General features: G+C 52.9%; 13 non-coding genes and 1 pseudogene across 13 annotated transcripts; 3 read left to right on the top strand and 11 right to left on the bottom strand.

Moving 5' to 3' along the window:
* Window positions 1-493: 493 nt before the first annotated feature.
* LOC138232995 (U1 spliceosomal RNA) lies at window positions 494-657 on the bottom strand. The gene has a single exon (XR_011187431.1). It is a non-coding gene; the product is annotated as a U1 spliceosomal RNA (small nuclear RNA).
* A 1,806-nt stretch (window positions 658-2,463) lies between these two features.
* LOC138232975 (5S ribosomal RNA) lies at window positions 2,464-2,582 on the top strand (annotated as a pseudogene).
* Window positions 2,583-3,221: 639 nt separating this feature from the next.
* LOC138232840 (U1 spliceosomal RNA) lies at window positions 3,222-3,391 on the bottom strand. The gene has a single exon (XR_011187288.1). It is a non-coding gene; the product is annotated as a U1 spliceosomal RNA (small nuclear RNA).
* A 5,258-nt stretch (window positions 3,392-8,649) lies between these two features.
* LOC138232923 (U5 spliceosomal RNA) lies at window positions 8,650-8,766 on the top strand. Its single transcript, XR_011187365.1, has one exon. It is a non-coding gene; the product is annotated as a U5 spliceosomal RNA (small nuclear RNA).
* A 230-nt stretch (window positions 8,767-8,996) lies between these two features.
* LOC138232895 (U4 spliceosomal RNA) lies at window positions 8,997-9,138 on the top strand. The gene has a single exon (XR_011187337.1). It is a non-coding gene; the product is annotated as a U4 spliceosomal RNA (small nuclear RNA).
* Window positions 9,139-9,897: 759 nt separating this feature from the next.
* LOC138232933 (U5 spliceosomal RNA) lies at window positions 9,898-10,012 on the bottom strand. The gene has a single exon (XR_011187375.1). It is a non-coding gene; the product is annotated as a U5 spliceosomal RNA (small nuclear RNA).
* A 391-nt stretch (window positions 10,013-10,403) lies between these two features.
* LOC138232930 (U5 spliceosomal RNA) lies at window positions 10,404-10,520 on the bottom strand. Its single transcript, XR_011187372.1, has one exon. It is a non-coding gene; the product is annotated as a U5 spliceosomal RNA (small nuclear RNA).
* A 391-nt stretch (window positions 10,521-10,911) lies between these two features.
* LOC138232902 (U5 spliceosomal RNA) lies at window positions 10,912-11,028 on the bottom strand. Its single transcript, XR_011187344.1, has one exon. It is a non-coding gene; the product is annotated as a U5 spliceosomal RNA (small nuclear RNA).
* A 391-nt stretch (window positions 11,029-11,419) lies between these two features.
* LOC138232946 (U5 spliceosomal RNA) lies at window positions 11,420-11,536 on the bottom strand. Its single transcript, XR_011187387.1, has one exon. It is a non-coding gene; the product is annotated as a U5 spliceosomal RNA (small nuclear RNA).
* Window positions 11,537-11,927: 391 nt separating this feature from the next.
* On the bottom strand, window positions 11,928-12,044 carry LOC138232908 (U5 spliceosomal RNA). Its single transcript, XR_011187350.1, has one exon. It is a non-coding gene; the product is annotated as a U5 spliceosomal RNA (small nuclear RNA).
* A 391-nt stretch (window positions 12,045-12,435) lies between these two features.
* LOC138232932 (U5 spliceosomal RNA) lies at window positions 12,436-12,552 on the bottom strand. Its single transcript, XR_011187374.1, has one exon. It is a non-coding gene; the product is annotated as a U5 spliceosomal RNA (small nuclear RNA).
* A 391-nt stretch (window positions 12,553-12,943) lies between these two features.
* Window positions 12,944-13,060, bottom strand: LOC138232901 (U5 spliceosomal RNA). The gene has a single exon (XR_011187343.1). It is a non-coding gene; the product is annotated as a U5 spliceosomal RNA (small nuclear RNA).
* A 391-nt stretch (window positions 13,061-13,451) lies between these two features.
* On the bottom strand, window positions 13,452-13,568 carry LOC138232900 (U5 spliceosomal RNA). Its single transcript, XR_011187342.1, has one exon. It is a non-coding gene; the product is annotated as a U5 spliceosomal RNA (small nuclear RNA).
* A 391-nt stretch (window positions 13,569-13,959) lies between these two features.
* On the bottom strand, window positions 13,960-14,076 carry LOC138232899 (U5 spliceosomal RNA). Its single transcript, XR_011187341.1, has one exon. It is a non-coding gene; the product is annotated as a U5 spliceosomal RNA (small nuclear RNA).
* Window positions 14,077-17,196: the final 3,120 nt, after the last annotated feature.

Genomic DNA, 17,196 nt, shown 5'->3' with positions numbered 1-17,196 from the left:
AACCCGTCTGTAAAACGAATATCGAAGCTGCCTCTAAATCTGCAAATGAAGATGAGTCGATAAACCACTCGTTTTTCGTATAACTAGACATATATTCATTTGTTACCGATTTCATTCATTGAGCACGGATACAATAGAGGTACAGCCATTCACTGTTTGACATGTCTGCACTGGTACAGAACCGAGCAATCAGAAAATGGGTGAAACTGTCTTTAGACTCAGCATACAGTACCGAGGCCCCCCATGACCAAATAAAGGCTAACCTCGATAATCAGCCTAAAGAACGCAGACTACAGCAAAACGACTGACTTTGAAAAGGGAATGAACGTCCGGAAGGAGTAGTGGAACTAGCTTGAGATGCTTCTCCGGACCCCTAACTAAAAGCCAGCGAGAACCAGCAGCGGCGTCCACTCCTGTCGAACCGGGATCCTTCCGCAGCCACGCAGCTCGTGGTGTCCTAACCCTCCCGTATCTGATTTTGGACCAAGCACATCAGGGGAGAGCGCGAACGCAGTCCCCCACTACCAGAAATTATGCAGTCGAGATTCCCACATTTGGGGAATTCGCAGGGGTCATCACAGCCGGAGTGCAATGGCCGAGCCTCGCTCTGGGTGAACCTCCTTCTTGATCAAGGTATCTCCCCTGCCAGGTAAGTATGAGTTAAACAGGCCCCTGCAAGCGGCCCGCACCCACAGCACAAATCGCGCAGCCTAGGCCACCTCCTCGCCCCGCACGCCACCGCCTCCTGCTGGGCCCACTCTTTCACACACTCACACGCCACACTAACACTCAAAAGTGTGGGCAAAACGAGAAAACGAGCGCGCCGTTTCCTACACATCTGCAGTCGCCGTTGCGCATTCGCAGCATGTCCCGGGATGCAATTCGCCTCATTTGCATAACTCCAGACCGGCAGATCACCACGCAAGCTCGCGACGTGCGCCTGCCACACACCGAACAAACCTTTTCAGCAATTTCCAAAAAACGGGCCTGCTCGCCTGCCCACAAGGCTCCGTCTCTTACCTGCTCTCCAGAGCCTGCTGCCTTCTGTGCTTTTCTCTCGGCACCGCTGCAGCGCACACAACTCCTGCAGCGGGAGGGGGGGAGAAAGTTCCCGCGCTCCGCCGCAGGGAAGGCTCGCTCCGTGCGCTCACGTCCTTTCGATGCCAGTCCAACAAGTGCTCCGCATTAGCTGCGTCGGGGCTCCGGCGTGTCGCACCTCACCTCACCTCGCACTGCCCCCTCCTTGAATGTCTGCCGCTGGGCATGCCCCGCTCTCCTCCGCCTTATCTTATCGCATGTGAGCACCGACAATGGCCACAATGCCGGGGAATGGCACCTGTAAAGTGTTAATTGGGGCACAGGAACAGCCCGTCTCGTCTCGGGGGGGCCGGCTTCAGAGACAATACAGCAAACACAGCGGGGCGGGGGAAGAAGACGACACCACACATGCGGGTACATTCAGCTCCAGCGGGAACGAGACATTTGTCGGTCTTTTCAAGTGCCGAGAGCCGAGCAATCCTTCAATTGTATCGTTTCTCCCCGGTGACTAGATCTGGCCCTGCGACTCTCGACTGGGCTCACCCCCGGGGCAGCCCAGCAGGTGTGAGCCTGGCCGGCACCCGGATGGGAGATTCCCCCCTGGAAAAGCTCCGGTTGCTGCTGCTCCTGCAAGAGGTGTGACTGGGACCAGTAGGGAGCGCTCACCCTGCGGGCTGTGTGGCTCTCTTACGCCCCAGCCTCCTGATGGCGACACTCTGCTGCACAAACAGGCGCCGTCCTTCGGGGGAGGCGTCAAACCGAGGTCCTGACCCTCCTTGGCCATTAGGAAACCCCAGGGCGTCTCTCAAAAAGAGACGCCGGGGGTGTCCCACTGGTGTTAGTGCTCCCCTTTACCCATCAGTCAGGGTCTCCTCCTAATCCCCGTCTCACCTGTAACAATCAATGACGAGGCCCCCCTGTCCGTGAGATTTAGTACTCGCGCAAGAGACCAGGGGCAGAGCGCGAACGCGGTCCCCCGCCCCCCACAAAGTGCGCGCTCCGGGTTCCCTCTCGGGGCCCTGCAACACAGCGGAAGGGCAGCGAGAAGGAGCCTCTTGCTCTGACGCCGCAAGGCCACAAGAGGGCGGAGGCGCCGCGCGCCCGGCCGACGTGTTGGACCGGTGCGCTTTACGTGCTGAAATAAACACGCGACAGCCCTGAAATGTTTCCAGAGTGCTGTGCACTGGAGGTTTTTGTCTGGCGAAGACTTGCCTGGTGCTCCTCCGTGCAGATTGTTTGTCCTCCTCCAGTGCGGGACGAGCCAACACAAGGGAGCGCATTCGCCAACATCCAGGCACGCAATGCGATTTGGAAAGCAGCTCCTTTCCAAAGAGTTGCACACGAACGATCCTTCAGTCCCGCTCGGGGGGCACGGAGCCCCCGCCACACACAGCTTCAAGTAGCGAGTCAGGCGCCTGGGTTTTCGGTTACGGCCACACCACCCTGAACACGCCTGATCTTGTCTGATCTTGGAAGCTAAGCAGGGTCGGGCCTGGTTAGTACTTGGATGAGAGACCGCCTGGGAATACCAGGTGCTGTAAGCTTTTGCTCTCCCAGCCAGCAGGGGTCGCCGTTGGTTCCGTAGGCTTTGGGAGGAAAACCTGCAGGATGGAAAGGTGATCTATAGCCTCATCTCTAGAGATGTTTTGTTGCTGTGGCATGTGTGTGACCAGTATTAAAAAAAAAAACCCGTTTGTAAAACGAATATCGAAGCTGCCTCTAAATCTGCAAATGAAGACAAGTCGATAAACCACTTGTTTTTCGTATAACTAGACATATATTCATTTGTTACTGATTTCATTCATTGAGCACGGATACAATAGAGGTACAGCAATTCACTGTTTGACATGTCTGGTACAGAACCTACAGAACCGAGCAATCAGAAAACGGGTGAAACTGTCTTTAGACTCAGCATACAGTACCGAGGCCCCCCATGACCAAATAAAGGCTAACCTCGATAATCAGCCTAAAGAACGCAGACTACAGCAAAACGACTGACTTTGAAAAGGGAATGAACGTCCGGAAGGAGTAGTGGAACTAGCTTGAGATGCTTCTCCGGACCCCTAACTAAAAGCCACCGAGAACCAGCAGCGGCGTCGACTCCTTTCGAACCGGGATCCTTCCGCAGCCACGCAGCTCGTGGTGTCCTAACCCTCCCGTATCTGATTTTGGACCAAGCACATCAGGGGAGAGCGCGAACGCAGTCCCCCACTACCAGAAATTATGCAGTCGAGATTCCCACATTTGGGGAATTCGCAGGGGTCAGCACAGCCGGAGTGCAATGGCCGAGCCTCGCCCTGGGTGAACCGATTTCGATTTTTAAGAACTTTATTTTCTTTTCACAAAAAAATACAGGACATCACAAATCAGAAAGCTTTACATTAATATACATACTTAAAAAAGTATATATGATCACATCTCATTACATTTTGACACGGTAACAGTTACATAGCAACAATTTTCTTTTTTTCTTGTGCAAATCACATTCTTTACTTAAACTTGATAATGTTTTTCACAGTTTCTTGAGATATTGACCTATGCTCTCTATTTCCCACAGATTTTCTGCTTCCTCCCTCCCTTCTCTCCACAGATCTCTGAGGTAATAGATTTCTCTCAGGTGATGAACAAGGCCAGGCTACCTGCAGCCTTGACTGGAATCTTGATGCCTTTGAACAGCCCCATGTTCCTCACTCTCCACAGGGCATCTTTCCCACTGTTCACCACGGCCCAGATCCTGTCAAACACGTCAGGAGGAAATTTGACAGGAGAGATGCCGTATATGACGAAAGCAGCAGTCAGGGTAAATTGGGACGAGAGAGCCTGCAACCAATCTTCAAACTGTGCCCAGAAGGCCTTTGCAAAAAAGCAGGACCACAGGAGATGGGATACAGTCTCCTCCTCGCCGCAGCCCACCCTAACGCAGCGAGGGCTGGGGGTGAGGCCCCTACGGTACAAGAAAGTTCGTACCGGTAAACACTGGTGGACGACACTCCAGGCTAAATCTCTGTGAATGTTGCACAGAAACTTAGAGGATGTGTGTTTCCACACCTTCCTTGTTTGGGCTGATGTTAAAATGCCCACATGGGTCTGCCTATTGTTCTGGGGTGCAACGAAATCTTCCAGTTTTTGGACCCTGACATCTCGGAGGGGAATATGGCCAATTGGGTGAGATCTTAGAAAACTTTTAACTGTCCCATAAATTGCAGGGCATGTGTCAGAGAGTTGGACGTCCAGCTTGGGTCTGACACCCCACACTCTGAACACCTCCCTACCTACCCAGAGCCTGGAAAAATAAGTCCAGGTACGCGCTGCAGGTGCTGTTGCAAAGCCTCTCAGCACAGAGGCCAGGAAAATGCACAGCAGCTTCGTAGCAATATCTGGGACAGACTTCCCCCCTGAGGGTAGCGGCTTGTACATTATTTCCCTTCTGAGTCTTTCCTGCTTCCCACCCCATAGAAATTGAAACATCAATCTCCTCATCACCGCCGCAACACGGTGTGGGATTGGGAAGGTAGAAGCCAGAAAATTCAAGACAGGCAAGAGCTCGGCTTTGATGACCAGCACCTTCCCTGTCATGGTGAGGTCTCGGTTCTTCCATTGCATCAGTTTTTTGTTTAAGATTGGCAATTTGTTCTGCCAATTAACTGTTCCCATCTCTTCTCCAAAATACACCCCCAGGACCTTAATTCTCTTCTCTTGCAGCCTGAGATCATGTCCTTCTTTTGGCTCCCTCCAGTTCTGATAAAAAATCTCACTCTTAGATTTGTTAATTTTTGCGGAGGAAGCCAAAGAGAAACGATCACAGCACTGCAGAGCTCTGCTAATTGAGGCATTGTCAGAGAGGAGCAGGGTGACGTCATCCATGTATAGAGATGTCTTTACCTCTCCTCCCCCACTTCCAGGCACTGGTATCCCATTAATGGCCTGATCCTGGCGCAAGGCACAGGCTAAGGGCTCCATAGCCAAAACGCATAACAAGGGGGATAATGGGCAGCCCTGCCTCACCCCTGAACAGACTTCAAAGGGGCGTGATCTATTGCCATTAACCATGACTCTGCTGTTGCTACCTGTGTACAGCAGGTTAATCCACTTTCTCATGATGGGGCCAAACTTCATGTGCTCAAGTCCCCATGTTAAGTACTGCCGGTTTAGGCGGTCAAAGGCCTTTTCTAGGTCTACACCTAAAATGCAAAGAGGGAGGGAGCGATCCTCAGAGTACAGACAGACATCCCTCAACAAGGCCAGGTTGTCGCTCATCAGGCGTCCTGCTATCCCACAAGTCTGTTCTTTCCCTACCAGTGAGGCCACTACATTTTGTAGGTGCAGGAAAAGGGCTTTGGACAGGATCTTAGTGTCCAAGCCTAACAGGCTGAGGGTCTCCAGTTCTTTATGTCATTTTTTGCTCCTTTCTTAAACAAGAGAGAGATAGTGCCTTCCCTTAAGGAGTCAGGCAGCAATTCTGTCTTATAGCTTTCCTCGAATAGGAGCAGTAGCGGATCCTGAAGCAGATCCCAAAAGGTGCAATAAAATTCTTTAGGGAGCCCGTCAGCACCTGGAGTTTTCCCCTTCTGTAAGCTCTCCATCGCCTGTCTCAGCTCTTCTACTGTCAAATCCCTCTCAAGTACTTCCCTATCTTCTTCACTCAAAACGTTTTCTAGCTTTGAGGTAAAAAAATGAATTTCTTCATCCTTTAGCTCTGTAGAGCTGTACAGTCTTGAGTAGAAGGCCTCGGTGCAGGAGAGGATAGCACTCGGCTCTGTTCTCTCTCGTCCCTCCTCATCAACTACACTTTCCATGACAGACTTGGAGCCTACCACTTTCCTGAAAAAGAAGCGAGTACACTTCTCATTTTCTTCCAAGAACTGCACTCTGCCTCTTAACAGCACTCCTCGACTACTTTCTTCGGCTATGCTCCGGATGTCCTTTTTTAAAAGGGTGATATCCTCGAGCACATCGAAGCCACTGTGCAGCATCGTGTAGAGACGCTGCAGCTGCCTCTGTTTCCTGGCTAGCACTCCTCTCCGTCTGGCAGCAGCCTTCCTTCCCTCAGCCATGAAAAATGCCTTTGTCCTCATCTTCACCTCCTCCCACCACTCTCCTACTGACCCGTACAGACACTGCAAGGACAGCCACTGTGATAGTTTCTCCTTGTAGCGGGATACTACCCCCTCGTTCTCTAGCAGCTTTGTGTTGAGTTTCCAGAGGCCTGGGCCAAAGACAGTCCCGCCCTGGAGTTCCACTCTACACCCTAAAGCCTGATGATCTGAGAAGAAGACAGGCTGAAGAGTGACCCCAACAACTTTCACTCTCTCTGAGACAAAGCAATAGTCAATTCTGGAGCTGCTATTCCTCCCTGACCATGTATATCCTGCTGTTGTGGGATATATACATCTATATGTGTCTGAGAGTTTAAAGTCTTGAACTAAGTTTTGCAGGGCCAGTGAGCTGGAATCCAATTTTATCGGAGAGCTAGACTGCCTGTCTGTGTGCTCTAAGATACAATTAAAATCCCCTCCCACTATCACGTCTGTGCTACTTAACAATAGGGGAGAGAGTGCCTTGAGTAGCTCCACCCTTCCTCCCACGTCAGTAGGACAATACACATTGATTAGCCGCAGGTTAACGGTCCCCCATTCCACATCCACACACAGCAACCTGCCATCTATGACCCTCTGAATACTTTTCAATTTGAAAGCCCATCCTTTGAAAAGAATGGCCACGCCAGAGGCTCTGTTGTTATTGTCCCCTGACCAAACAGAAGGCCCTTTATCCCACCTATCTTTAAAGCTTTTATACCTCTCTTGATAGGCTAAAGCACACTCCTGCAACATCAACACATCTCCCTCTCTCTGCTGGAGGTAATCAAAGACACACTGGCATTTAACTCTGTCATTGATACCTCTGGTGTTAAGAGAAATTATGTTTAGAGCCATTTTACATAAGAAAGTGGAACCAGTCTTTACAAAACACATTTCTCTTCGGTCTCACCTGTTACCTTCTCTTTCTTTTTCTTCTTACCAATTTCCTGCCAGCCATCCTCTGAATGAGCCTTCATCAGGGTGGCAGCAGTAAAAGCGTTCACGGAGTCCATTTCAAGGAAGGGGGTAGAAAGAGGGGTGGAGGGGTTCCAGCTGTCCCCATCGCCATGCTCTCCTTCCTCCTCGCTCGGGGAGAAAACAGAGTCATTTTTCCTTTTCCTCAAGTCCAGCTCCTGGGAGCACTGAGGGGAAAGGGGTGCAGCCGATGCACCAGTCTCCTCTTCCCCCTCACCCACCAGCTGTTGCAGATCCTCCGTGACGGACTGGATGGAGGAGAGGAGGGCATCTGTAGCACTTGCAGAGTCTGAGAAAAGCAGCTCCGCTGAATCCTGGGTATCGTCGCTGGACCCGCTCCACCGGGGGGCCCCACACTGGCCCTCGTTCTGAGGAGCAGGAGTGGGGGAGGGGTCCTCGCTGTTCTCGGGGGTTTTCAAACCCTCGTGCTTGTCTGGTGCAGTCTGCGGTTGTGGGAGCGTAGTGGATTTCTCTTCCACCGGCCCCGGAGCCACAGCAGGACTGATCCTGGCTGGAGGCTGAGACTCTTTGTCCAACAAGGGTTCTTTGTTTGACTTGTTGTTTGCTTTGGCTTTTCGGGCCGGTTTGGCTGAAACAAGCACTGCCTCATCCTTTCTCATTTTGAGTTTATTGGCGTAGGCGTGAGGGCAGTTCTTAAAAACGTGTCCTTCCGAGCCACATAAATTGCACTTTGGCAGCATTGAACAGTCAGAGGCTAAATGTCCCTGTTTGCCACAGGTCTTGCAGCATTTCACAGTGCAGGACGATGCCAGGTGTCCCACAGCACCACAGCGCCGACACACCTTTGGTTGTCCCACATAAAAAACATAGCCATTGCAGGCGCCCAGCTGGATTGTAGAGGGCAGGTGCCTTAAGCCTCCATTTACATTGTCCGGTAGTAAGCGAACCTCGAATTTGCTCCTGTTTTTATACCGTCAACATCTCTAACCTCAGTTCCATGGTGGACGGTGCAGTACTGGTTAAGCCAGATGTGAATGTCCTCCGTCTTTGCCAGTTCCGAGAACATAACAACATGCACCGTTTTCCTCTCTCTCTGTGTCAGAGGCTGCAAGTTGATCTTCTCAAGTGCAGGAACTTTCCCTCTTTTTGCCTCAAAGACATCCACGCATTGTTCAAACAGAGGATAGGTAGCAAATACAACCTCAAATGCTTTCTGACCTGGGAGAGCAAAGATGAAATCCAAGTGCCGAGGTTCAAAGCCAAGTTCCTTCTGTAACACTTTTCTGCTGAACTGCATACGATCCATGAAGAGGTCATCCAAAAGCTCAAAATGTACAGCATTCTTGCGGGATCCAAAGGTTGCCATCTCAAACTGCAAAACAAACACTGCTTCCACAAAACAAGAAAACAATCCAACTACTCCAACTACAGGCTGATCAAGGTATCTCCCCTGCCAGGTAAGCCGAGAGCCGCAGGCGATGAGCCCGGAGCTGAACGGGCCCCACTGGCTCGTTTGTAAGGCCAGGTGCATTGCCAACCACGACCGGCAGGGCAGAGGCCTTGAAGGCAGCCTGGGCTCCTGCAGCTGTCCAGCCACGCACTCTGGTTTCTCTTCATCTCGTACAAATCTTTTGCCTTTTACTAAAGATTTCCATGGAGAGGAGCATGAATGAGTTCCATACAATTTTTGTGCTTTCCTGCCTTCGGGTGGGGCGCAGCTGGGCTGATCAAAGAGAGAAAACAAAACCGCTCACAATCGCTCTTATTACGGCGACTGTGGCTGTCTGCTCTGCCAGTCCTCGGTCTCCGCCTGTCTGATTGGCGCTCTTTTCTTTGGGGGGCGGGAAGTGTCCGGCCGCAAATATGAAGCGTTACAGCAACGACATGCCATGAGACGATTGATAACGATTTCCATAGGATCCACGCGGTTGCCTGGCAACCGTCAGCTTTGCGCAGTGGCAGTATCTTAGCCTTTGAGGTTTAGCCGATGCGCGATTATTGCTAGTTGAAAACTTTTCCCAATACCCCGCTTCCGCCGGTTTGCAATACAATTAGCGAAAGCAATTCTTGACAGTCTCGTCAGAGACTGAGCAAGGTGTTTAAAGACAGATTTTGTCATGGTAACATCATGGTAGAAAGAAACAAGCTTGTTACGTCTCAACAGAAACACTCTTTAGCTCTTTCAGCGTTATGCAGAGAACAGCGTCTGTCGAGATCACTTTTGAGTCAGCGCGAAACGCTGTGTGCTGTCAGTTTGATTTCATATTGCTCGTAGCGGCGCCAGGCTTTTGTCTGTCAAACGTTAGGTTGCGCTTCTTCATGCTGCATCGTCGGCATCAGTGGAGCTTTTTAAACGTCTGTACTTACTGCGCCTCATAAGAAATCGTTTGTCCCCGTTCAAAACAGATTGTGCGATGTCCTGCAGCGTTCGCAAAGCAAACCTTTGACAGTTTGAAAGAGGAATTTATTCTGCTTCCTGTGCGTGCAGTAGTTACAAAGTTGAACGTCTTTACACGATCTGCCGCAGATCTTACAAACGAGCCAGTGGGGCCCGTTCAGCTCGGGGCTCATCGCCTGCGGCTCACGGCTTGCGAGCGTGCCCAATCCGTGCGATAACTCGGAAAACACCCGGCCACACTGTGCCGGAAACGACGCACTCTGGGAAGCCGCTATGCAAAGCGAGGTCCCAGGATCCCCTGCGGCCGGACACTTCCCGCCCCCCAAAGAAAAGAGCGCCAATCAGACGGCCGGAGACCGAGGACTCGCGGAGCAGACGGCCACAATCACCATTACAAGAGCGATTGTGAACTTGCTTGTTTTCTCTCTTTGACCAGCCCAGCTGCCCGCCACCTGAAAGCAGGGAAGCACAAAAATTGCATGGAACTCATTCATGCTCTTCTCCACAGAAATCTTTAGTAAAAGGCGAAAGATTTGTACGAGATGAAGAGAAACCAGAGTGCGTGACTGCACAGCTGCAGGAGCCCAGGCCGCCTTCAAAGCCTCTACGCTGCCGGTCGTGGTTGGCAATGCACCTGGCCTTACAAACTAGCCAGTGGGGCCCGTTCAGCTCCGGGCTCATCGCCTGCGGCTCACGGCTTGCGAGCGTGACCAATCCGTGCGATAACTCGGAAAACACCCGGCCACACTGTGCCGGAAACGACGCACTCTGGGAAGCCGCTATGCAAAGCGAGGTCCCAAGATCCCCTGCGGCCGGACACTTCCCGCCCCCCAAAGAAAAGAGCGCCAATCAGACGGCCGGAGACCGTGGACTCGCGGAGCAGACTGCCACAATCGCCATAACAAGACCGATTGCGGGCGTTTTTGTTTTCTCTCTTTGACCAGCCAGGCTGCGCCCCACCCGAAGGCAGGGAAGCACAAAAATTGCATGGAACGCATTCATGCTCCTCTCCACGGAAATCTTTAGTAAAAGGCAAAAGATTTGTACGAGATGAAGAAAAACCAGAGTGCGTGGCTGCACAGCTGCAGGAGCCCAGGCCGCCTTCAAAGCCTCTGCGCTGCCGGTCGTGGTTGGCAATGCACCTGGCCTTACAAACTAGCCAGTGGGGCCCGTTCAGCTCCGGGCTCATCGCCTGCGGCTCACGGCTTGCGAGCGTGCCGAATCCGTGTGATAACTCGGAAAACACCCGGCCACACTGTGCCGGAAATGACGCACTCTGGGAAGCCGCTATGCAAAGCGAGGTCCCAAGATCCCCTGCGGCCGGACACTTCCCGCCCCCCAAAGAAAAGAGCGCCAATCAGACGGCCGGAGACCGTGGACTCGCGGAGCAGACTGCCACAATCGCCATAACAAGACCGATTGCGGGCGTTTTTGTTTTCTCTCTTTGACCAGCCAGGCTGCGCCCCACCCGAAGGCAGGGAAGCACAAAAATTGCATGGAACTCATTCATGCTCCTCTCCACGGAAATCTTTAGTAAAAGGCGAAAGATTTGTACGAGATGAAGAGAAACCAGAGTGCGTGGCTGCACAGCTACAGGAGCCCAGGCCGCCTTCAAAGCCTCTGCGCTGCCGGTCGTGGTTGGCAATGCACCTGGCCTTACAAACTAGCCAGTGGGGCCCGTTCAGCTCCGGGCTCATCGCCTGCGGCTCACGGCTTGCGAGCGTGCCGAATCCGTGCGATAACTCGGAAAACACCCGGCCACACTGTGCCGGAAATGACGCACTCTGGGAAGCCGCTATGCAAAGCGAGGTCCCAAGATCCCCTGCGGCCGGACACTTCCCGCCCCCCAAAGAAAAGAGCGCCAATCAGACGGCCGGAGACCGTGGACTCGCGGAGCAGACTGCCACAATCGCCATAACAAGACCGATTGCGGGCGTTTTTGTTTTCTCTCTTTGACCAGCCAGGCTGCGCCCCACCCGAAGGCAGGGAAGCACAAAAATTGCATGGAACGCATTCATGCTCCTCTCCACGGAAATCTTTAATAAAAGGCGAAAGATTTGTACGAGATGAAAAGAAACCAGAGTGCGTGGCTGCCCAGCTGCAGGAGCCCAGGCCGCCTTCAAAGCCTCTGCGCTGCCGGTCGTGGTTGGCAATGCACCTGGCCTTACAAACTAGCCAGTGGGGCCCGTTCAGCTCCGGGCTCATCGCCTGCGGCTCACGGCTTGCGAGCGTGACCAATCCGTGCGATAACTCGGAAAACACCCGGCCACACTGTGCCGGAAACGACGCACTCTGGGAAGCCGCTATGCAAAGCGAGGTCCCAAGATCCCCTGCGGCCGGACACTTCCCAACCCCCAAAGAAAAGAGTGCCAATCAGACGGCCGGAGACCGAGGACTCGCGGAGCAGACTGCCACAATCGCCATAACAAGACCGATTGCGAGCGTTTTTGTTTTCTCTCTTTGACCAGCCAGGCTGCGCCCCACCCGAAGGCAGGGAAGCACAAAAATTGCATGGAACTCATTCATGCTCCTCTCCACGGAAATCTTTAGTAAAAGGCGAAAGATTTGTACGAGATGAAGAGAAACCAGAATGCGTGGCTGCACAGCTTCAGGAGCCCAGGCCACCTTCAAAGCCTCTGCCCTGCCGGTCGTGGTTGGCAATACACCTGGCCTTACAAACGAGCCAGTGGGGCCCGTTCAGCTCCGGGCTCATCGCCTGCGGCTCACGGCTTGCGAGCGTGCCAAATCCGTGCGATAACTCGGAAAACACCCGGCCACACTGTGCCGGAAACGACGCACTCTGGGAAGCCGCTATGCAAAGCGAGGTCCCAAGATCCCCTGCGGCCGGACACTTCCCGCCCCCCAAAGAAAAGAGCGCCAATCAGACGGCCGGAGACCGTGGACTCGCGGAGCAGACTGCCACAATCGCCATAACAAGACCGATCGCGGGCGTTTTTGTTTTCTCTCTTTGACCAGCCACGCTGCGCCCCACCCGAAGGCAGGGAAGCACAAAAATTGCATGGAACGCATTCATGCTCCTCTCCACGGAAATCTTTAGTAAAAGGCCAAAGATTTGTACGAGATGAAGAGAAACCAGAGTGCGTGGCTGCACAGCTGCAGGAGCCCAGGCCGCCTTCAAAGCCTCTGCGCTGCCGGTCGTGGTTGGCAATGCACCTGGCCTTACAAACTAGCCAGTGGGGCCCGTTCAGCTCCGGGCTCATCGCCTGCGGCTCACGGCTTGCGAGCGTGCCGAATCCGTGCGATAACTCGGAAAACACCCGGCCACACTGTGCCGGAAATGACACACTCTGGGAAGCCGCTATGCAAAGCGAGGTCCCAAGATCCCCTGCGGCCGGACACTTCCCGCCCCCCAAAGAAAAGAGCGCCAATCAGACGGCCGGAGACCGTGGACTCGCGGAGCAGACTGCCACAATCGCCATAACAAGACCGATTGCGGGCGTTTTTGTTTTCTCTCTTTGACCAGCCAGGCTGCGCCCCACCCGAAGGCAGGGAAGCACAAAAATTGCATGGAACTCATTCATGCTCCTCTCCACGGAAATCTTTAGTAAAAGGCGAAAGATTTGTACGAGATGAAGAGAAACCAGAGTGCGTGGCTGCACAGCTACAGGAGCCCAGGCCGCCTTCAAAGCCTCTGCGCTGCCGGTCGTGGTTGGCAATGCACCTGGCCTTACAAACTAGCCAGTGGGGCCCGTTCAGCTCCGGGCTCATCGCCTGCGGCTCACGGCTTGCGAGCGTGACCAATCCGTGCGATAACTCGGAAAACACCCGGCCACACTGTGCCGGAAATGACGCACTCTGGGAAGCCGCTATGCAAAGCGAGGTCCCAAGATCCCCCGCGGCCGGACACTTCCCGCCCCCCAAAGAAAAGAGCGCCAATCAGACGGCCGGAGACCGTGGACTCGCGGAGCAGACTGCCACAATCGCCATAACAAGACCGATTGCGAGCGTTTTTGTTTTCTCTCTTTGACCAGCCAGGCTGCGCCCCACCCGAAGGCAGGGAAGCACAAAAATTGCATGGAACTCATTCATGCTCCTCTCCACGGAAATCTTTAGTAAAAGGCGAAAGATTTGTACGAGATGAAGAGAAACCAGAGTGCGTGGCTGCACAGCTGCAGGAGCCCAGGCCGCCTTCAAAGCCTCTGCGCTGCCGGTCGTGGTTGGCAATGCACCTGGCCTTACAAACTAGCCAGTGGGGCCCGTTCAGCTCCGGGCTCATCGCCTGCGGCTCACGGCTTGCGAGCGTGACCAATCCGTGCGATAACTCGGAAAACACCCGGCCACACTGTGCCGGAAATGACGCACTCTGGGAAGCCGCTATGCAAAGCGAGGTCCCAAGATCCCCTGCGGCCGGACACTTCCCGCCCCCCAAAGAAAAGAGCGCCAATCAGACGGCCGGAGACCGAGGACTCGCGGAGCAGACTGCCACAATCGCCATAACAAGACCGATTGCGAGCGTTTTTGTTTTCTCTCTTTGACCAGCCAGGCTGCGCCCCACCCGAAGGCAGGGAAGCACAAAAATTGCATGGAACTCATTCATGCTCCTCTCCACGGAAATCTTTAGTAAAAGGCGAAAGATTTGTACGAGATGAAGAGAAACCAGAGTGCGTGGCTGCACAGCTACAGGAGCCCAGGCCGCCTTCAAAGCCTCTGCGCTGCCGGTCGTGGTTGGCAATGCACCTGGCCTTACAAACTAGCCAGTGGGGCCCGTTCAGCTCCGGGCTCATCGCCTGCGGCTCACGGCTTGCGAGCGTGCCGAATCCGTGCGATAACTCGGAAAACACCCGGCCACACTGTGCCGGAAACGACGCACTCTGGGAAGCCGCTATGCAGGCAAGGTCCCAAGATCCCCTGCGGCCGGACACTTCCCGCCCCCCAAAGAAAAGAACGCCAATCAGACGGCCGGACCCAACAACCTTGGCGTTATTAGCACCACGCTCTAACCAACTGAGCTAACTGGCCTCGCAACAGTGCCCCTCTCAGTGCTGCAAAAAATCGAACTCAGGGAATTTCTTTTGTCCTCTTTTGAATAGAAAGCCGTGTAATTCAGTGTACGGGCTTTCTTGTGCACTTTCATGGTTCTTGTAACCAAAATCCTACACTGGCCTGAAATGCCCCCCATTTCACAGCATTTTTCAGCTGATTTAAAATGTACCTAAAGGAGAAGCATTTTTGAAGACCATCAATTACCAAGAGCTTTTGTCAAAGGTTTTGGTGGTCATTTTTAATGACCACAGAGCGCTGTGACCTCGGTTTTACATCTCATCCAAAAGACAGCGCCCTCTTACAACACAGCATCTCCGTCACTATACTGGGGCATTGGGACCCGCACAGACCTCAGGGTGAGCGCCCCCCCGCCGGCACCATTAACACCGCTTCCAGCTGGAAGCTTTGTTTTTCCCTGTAGCTCACCCTCATCCGGGTACTGACCTAGCTCACACCCGCTTAGCTTCAGTGGGTTTTCAGTTGCGAGTTGCAAAAGCCACTGCATTGGCTGGGAATCAAAACCAAGCCTCCCGCGTGGCAGGCGAGAATTCTAACACTGAACCACCAATGCTCAATGCCTGTACCTTCAAAAAAGACGGAGGACATTCACACCTGGCTTAACCAGTACTGCACCGTCCACCATGGAACTGAGGTTAGATATGTTGACGGTATAAAAGCAGGAGCAAGGAAATTCGAGGTTCGCTTGCTACCGGACAATGTAAATGGAGGCTTAAGGCACCTGCCCTCTACAATCTGGCTGGGCGCCTGCAATGGCTATGTTTTTTATGTGGGACAACCAAAGGTGTGTCGGCGCTGTGGGACACCTGGCATCGCCCTGCACTGTGAAATGCTGCAAGACCTGTGGCAAACAGGGACATTTAGCCTCTGACTGTTCAATGCTGCCAAAGTGCAATTTACTTGGCTTGGAAGGACACGTTTTTATAAACTGCCCTCATGCCTACGCCAATAAACTCAAAATGAGAAAGGATGAGGCAGTGCTTGTTTCAGCCAAACCGGCCCGAAAAGCCAAAGCAAACAACAAGTCAAACAAAGAACCCTTGTTTGATAAAGTCTCAGCCTCCAGCCAGGATCTGCCCTGCTGTGGTTCCGGGGCCGGTGGAAGAGAAATCCACTACGCCCCCACAACAGACTGCACCAGACAAGCACGAGGGTTTGAAAACCCCCGAGAACAGCGAGGACCCCTCCCCCACTCCTGCTCCTCAGAACGAGGGCCAGTGTGGGGCCCCCCGGTGGAGCGGGTCCAGCGAGGATACCCAGGATTCAGCGGAGCTGCTTTTCTCAGACTCTGCAAGTGCTACAGATGCCCTCCTCTCCTCCATCCAGTCCATCACAGAGGATCTGCAGCAAATGGTTGGTGAGGGGGAAGAGGAGACTGGTGCATCGGCTGCACCCCTTTCCCCTCAGTGCTCCCAGGAGCTGGACTTGAGGAAAAGGAAAAATGACTCTGTTTTCTCCCCGAGCGAGGAGGAAGGAGAGCATGGCGATGGGAACAGCTGGAACCCCTCCACCCCTCCCTCTACCCCCTTCCTTGAAATGGACTCCGTGAATGCTTTTACTGCTGCCACCCTGATGAAGGCTCATTCAGAGGATGGCTGGCAGGAAATTGGTAAGAAGAAAAAGAAAAAGAAGAAGGGACCAGGTGAGACAGAAGAGAAATGTGTTTTGTAAAGACTGGTTCCACTTTCTTATGTAATATGGCTCTAAACATAATATCTCTTAACACCAGAGGTATCAATGACAGAGTTAAATGCCAGTCTGTCTTTGATTACCTCCAGCAGAGAGAGGGAGATGTGTTGATGTTGCAGGAGTGTGCTTTAGCCTATCAAGAGAGGTATAAAAGCTTTGAAGATAGGTGGGATAAAGGGCCTTCTGTTTGGTCAGGGGACAATAACAACAGAGCCTCTGGCGTGGCCATTCTTTTCAAAGGATGGGCTTTCAAATTGAAAAGTATTCAGAGGGTCATAGATGGCAGGTTGCTGTGTGTGGATGTGGAATGGGGGACCGTTAACCTGCGGCTAATCAATGTGTATTGCCCTACTGACGTGGGAGGAAGGGTGGAGCTACTCAAGGCACTCTCTCACCTATTGTTATGTAGCACAGACGTGATAGTGGGAGGGGATTTTAATTGTATCTTAGAGCACACAGACAGGCAGTCTAGCTCTCTGATAAAATTGGATTCCAGGTCACTGGCCCTGCAAAACTTAGTTCAAGACTTTAAACTCTCAGACACATATAGATGTATATATCCCACAACAGCAGGATATACATGGTCAGGGAGGAATAGCAGCTCCAGAATTGACTATTGCTTTGTCTCAGAGAGAGTGAAAGTTGTTGGGGTCACTCTTCAGCCTGTCTTCTTCTCAGATCATCAGGCTTTAGGTCGTAGAGTGGAACTCCAGGGCTTTGGCCCAGGCATCTGGAAACTCAACACAAAGCTGCTAGAGAACGAGGGGGTAGTATCCTGCTACAAGGAGAAACTATCACAGTGGCTGTCCTTGCAGTGTCTGTACGGGTCAGTAGGAGAGTGGTGGGAGGAGGTGAAGGTGAGGACAAAGGCCTTTTTCATGGCTGAGGGAAGGAAGGCTGCTGCCAGACGGAGAGGAGTGCTAGCCAGGAAACAGAGGCAGCTGCAGCGTCTCTACACGATGATGCACAGTGGCTTCGATGTGCTCGAGGATATCACCCTTTTAAAAAAGGACATCCGGAGCATAGCCGAAGAAA

Source organism: Lepisosteus oculatus, unplaced genomic scaffold (assembly GCF_040954835.1).
Source record: "Lepisosteus oculatus isolate fLepOcu1 unplaced genomic scaffold, fLepOcu1.hap2 HAP2_SCAFFOLD_64, whole genome shotgun sequence".
NCBI classification, from domain to species: Eukaryota; Metazoa; Chordata; class Actinopteri; order Semionotiformes; family Lepisosteidae; genus Lepisosteus; species Lepisosteus oculatus.
This window is presented reverse-complemented; position numbering and strand designations above follow the sequence as displayed.